Source organism: Coenobita brevimanus, unplaced genomic scaffold (assembly GCF_032717465.1).
Source record: "Coenobita brevimanus isolate Jiangsu-jjx unplaced genomic scaffold, ASM3271746v2 jjx.HiC_scaffold_2024, whole genome shotgun sequence".
Lineage (NCBI taxonomy): Eukaryota > Metazoa > Arthropoda > Malacostraca > Decapoda > Coenobitidae > Coenobita > Coenobita brevimanus.
The window spans coordinates 52603-57384 of record NW_027642913.1 but is presented as its reverse complement, the minus strand read 5'-3'; positions in this window follow the sequence as shown (position 1 = coordinate 57384).

The window sequence follows — 4782 nt, the reverse complement described above, 5'->3', positions numbered from 1 at the left end:
AGGCTATATCCAGCGCCTGCAGTGGAAAAAGTCTCTGCCATTCTATGCAGTATTGTCTGGAGATAGTAAGAATACATTGTAAATTACGTCACAGGATTTCAGGGATAATCATTTCAGTATGATCACGTCTCCTTCGATTACATTCTTGCAATCTTCAGACGATTTTAATAAGCTTGGGGATGACTCTTCCCAATGGTGGAGTCGGATACAACTTTCATTAACTTGTGCAGTGCTAGCGTTCCTTTTTTAATTAAACAAAACTGTCTGGTGGTGAACTGACTGCAACAAAAAATACATCATGGGACTGAATGGGTCAAGGGACCATAGGCAATTTGTTCTCAGCTAGCACCACTACCCTTTTTCCAACACCATCCCTGCCTCCATATATATATATATATATATATATATATATATATATATATATATATATATATATATAGATATAGATATATATATATATGAAACCAAAGATATTTTATTGTGCTGGAAGTATTAAATCATGATAGGAAAGAGGATACTTGTGTACTGCGTGTAAGCAAAGACCTGATCGAAGAGTGAAGAGCGGTAGTGGTCCAGTGGTTAGAGGTCGTCTGGCGTAAGTTCGATCCTCGGCTGCCCGGAGAACATTTTTGGTGAATTAAATATGGCCATAACAGACTGTACTTATCCAGCACAAGACTCACTGACATGATATGTAAACACTCCTGGTAATATAAGGCACCTGTAGTGAGTGAACCGTAGCATGTATTTAGTGAGCCCCAGCATGTATTTAAAGTGGACAGGGGGTATTAATGCAGAAGTGGTGATATGTGAAGGTATGTGTGATATAGGAAGACTGCTAGACCTAAGGGAACAAACTATTAAGCCCAAACCAAGAGATGAACGCATAGAAAAACAGAAAATAACAACTCTGGCCGTACTTCATTGACACTTGTTTTTACCTCCATGCCACTGCTTCGTCACGTTATGTAAGGGCATTGATATTCTTGCATACTAACGCCTTCAGCTCAAGGGCGTCATTATTACAACAACGACTTGTCAAGCGACAGCGTGTGGTATGTTTTGATCGGCGTGTTTGTCGGTCTTTCTGCCTGTCTGTCTGTCTGTGTTAAGAAAACTATTTTAACAGTTTAATGAATTTTAACCAAACGTGGCGTAACAGTTGAGGGACAGCCCATGAGGAACCTTACTGTTTTCAGAGCAATAGCTCGAAAGTGAGGGTCACGGGGCTAGGTCAAGTTTTGACCCAGCAAAATCAACTTAAGCAGTTTTAACCAAAATTTTTAGTCCGATTTTAACCAAACTTGGTACAGTGGTTGAGGGTTGGCCGGGGAGTAACCGCATTGTGTTTCAGAACAATAGGTCAAAGGTCGAGGTAACAGGACAAGGTCAACTTATGACTTCTTAACCTATTTAGCCCAAACTTTATCAACTTATGATGAGATGCAGTTTGGGTTTATGTCAGACAAAGGAACCACTGACCCAATATTCATTGTCTGACAGCTTCAGGATATACGAGTATAGGAAGGAAAGTGCAGCTGTACTTTGTTTGTGCTAATTTGGTAAAGGCATTTGAGAGTTCTTAAGGAGGTGGTAACGTGGGAAATGGGCTAGAGGAGTGGATGGTTAGAGTGGTTCTGGCGATATGCCAGAGTGCTCGCACCCAGGTAGAGTGAACGGAGGTTTGAGTGGTGAGTGTTCTGTATATGTTGGCATGCATCAGTTGTCAGTTTTAAGCTCTTTAATTTTTATCATGGTGCTTGAAGCTCTAGCACATGACACTGGACTTACATGGGAGTTGTTGTATGCTGATGACTTGGAGTGGCGGAGGAAAGATCTAGGCCGTGAGGAGTTGGAGTGGAGTAAAATAGTTTGAGAGTAAACGCGGATAAAACAAAAGTGATGATATCTAGGCCTGATGACGTTACCATTAAAGAAGAGGGAGTGTGGCCATGTGTAGTCTGCCGCAAGGGTGTGAGAAGTAACTCCATCTTTGTGCAGTGTTTGTGAAGAGTGGGTGCATAAAGTAAGCTGCGAAAATAATGCTAATTTCGTGTGTGTGGTGTATTGGGGAAAGCAAGTTGAGACAGAGAGGCGGAAAAGGTTTCACCTCGCAGGAGAGTCTCTTGAGAGTGTGGAGAAATTTTGATATTTGAAGGACATAATATATGTGCTGGAGGTAGGGATGGAACAAGCTCTGTGGCTTGAGTAAGGAGTGGTTGGCAGTAGTTAAGAAACTACTGCCTCTCGTGACATTGAGAGGGCTCTCCCTTCGTGCTAAGGGGTACTTACATGCAACACATTTTCGTAATGTAATGCTGTAGGGAAGTGAGGCCTGGATAGTAAAAAAGAGGGTATTCGTAGGCTTGACCGTAGGGATGATAATGCTTAGCTGGATGTGTAGTGTCCTTAAATGACAGGCCTGGAGGTTAAGGATCGACAATGAAGAGTCAAGAGGATGGATGGGACTTCAGTGTACGAGCATTAGTGCTGCAGTGAAAGAAGGGGCAGATTGAGATTATTTGGTCATAGAAAGAGGATGGAGGATGACACCTGGGTGTGGAGGGTAAGAGGTGTGAACGTTGTGGGTAGGGATGCTAGAGGCAGACCGAAAAAGACCTAGGACGAAGTCACAGGGTGTGACCAAGTGGATAAGGGACTGAACAGAGGGTCGCTAGAGACTGGGCAGCGTGGAGAGCAGCCATTAGGCAACCAAGGCCGAAGCATGCATGCATGGTAAAGCCTTCATAAATGAACTGAAACACTGAAACATATGGGCTAAACTTTAACCTTTCCCTCTGGCCTTCACCTTTGACTTTTTGTTTTCAAAATCTAAGCTGTTTATCCTTACCCTTCCCTAAACTCGTCCACCAAGTTTGGTCTAAACGGAGCAAAACTGTTTATACTGATCTTGCATGTGACCTTCACCTTCGACATATTGTCCTCAACAACAATGGGTTAACCTCTTGACTAACCATTTACCATCCCACCAAGGCCAGTTAAAATTTGGTCTTACACACACACACACACACACACACACACACACACACACACACACACACGAGACATAAAACTACCCTGCCGTCCTTTCATCCCTCACGTTTGTAATATTAATAACAATACGGAATACAGTATTGGATTGACATGAAGGATGATCCAGTTGTGGGTTGTTTATTAATACCCTTGTAGTCTCTGTATCATGATGTATATTGGCCAGTCAAAGCAACAGTTCAAAATCCAATGATAAGGCTTGAATTAATGGCTGGTGACTACACGAGGATCGGTAATGCAGACATTCAGGTATTGATAATTCCAAATCTTCCTGAAGAACACGATACACAGCAGTTGCTTTAACCCATGCAGTATGATTATGACTTTCGTAGATCCTTCATCTTACCTCTAGACGATTTTTTTCTCACTTAAGACAGACTTTCATCAGTGGTGGGGATAATGAAGGCTCTATCTTTTTTTTTTTTTTTTTTTATGCAAGGAAGAAGGAACCAAAGGCCAGGAGCCAGCAAACTGTTCCCGCCAAGAAAAAACAAAACAAGATAAAAGAGAGCCAAATTCCAGATCCGTACATTTCGAGATGCCTGGACACACTGGCACCTCCATGTCGAATAATATCTTCTAAGCTGAGCGAAATCGTCTGATGGAAGCAATAATAAAGCAAAAAGGGCGCCATCGTTGTGAAAGGAATAAATCTTTGTCCTTAATTCTACTCCTTCGTGAACAGCAACATGGGGGAAACAAGATTTGTCCAGGTGTCTGACCGGTCCACCAACCGAACCTTGGATCCTCCAGTTGTGCGACGGAGAAACCAGTGCACCACCAGTTATCGATATCGGGGTTGTGTGGCGTCAGGGCAAGCGAGCAAGGACGTGTCAAAAATCCACACACAAAATTACGAACTACAGCTGCTCGTAACAATGATTCGTTTTGCACAGTGACAAGGAGGCTGTAGAATTGTCCCATCTCCCTATTTCTTCTTCCATAAACAAATACATAGTTACGGAAGATTCTCAGAGCCATTTATGTATTTATATAATTATTTACTGACTTGTTTAGTTGGTCAGGAAGGAAGAACAAGGAGGGCAAACTGCAGACGCTTCCCATGCCTTTTGTCCTTCTTACAGTTCAAAAGCCGAGTCACAGGAGAGAACCGACAGTAAGTTTGTATATCTAGATCGTCACTTTGGGGGAAGCAGGTGGTCCATTGGTTAGCACGCCCACCTAGGAATCGAAAGAACCAGAGTTTGATTCTTGAACTGGACAGACTTGAGCAACGTTGTACCCCCTCCCCCTTGTCACTGTTCACCAGGCATTACAGTTGGAGACCTGAATATAAAATCGATAATGGGGGAATATTGTTTTTTTTTTATAATAATAACTAACCATCTGTCTTAATGACCCTTGTATAGTTAATAGGCATTTATCTAAGTCATCTTCTTGTCTTCTTACCACAAACTTCAGTAGCCCTTTAAGTAAGAACACACGTATATACAGTGGCCATGTCGTCGCCAGAAATTTGTGTTCAGTTCAGGGGAGATTTTTACGCACTGGGGAGGTCAGATATTGTTTTCATTAGCTCCATCCTTATAAAAGATCTTCATTAAGCTTAGTTAACTAGTCTGGTGGTGACCTGGATAAAACAAAGCAAAAACGATCATCAAACTGAAAGAAGTAACGTGTCCAATACGAAAGCACATTTTAAATTTTTTCTGCAATCTCCAAATCATCTTTCTAGGCATAACAGAGACTTTTCCAGTTGAAGGAGTCACT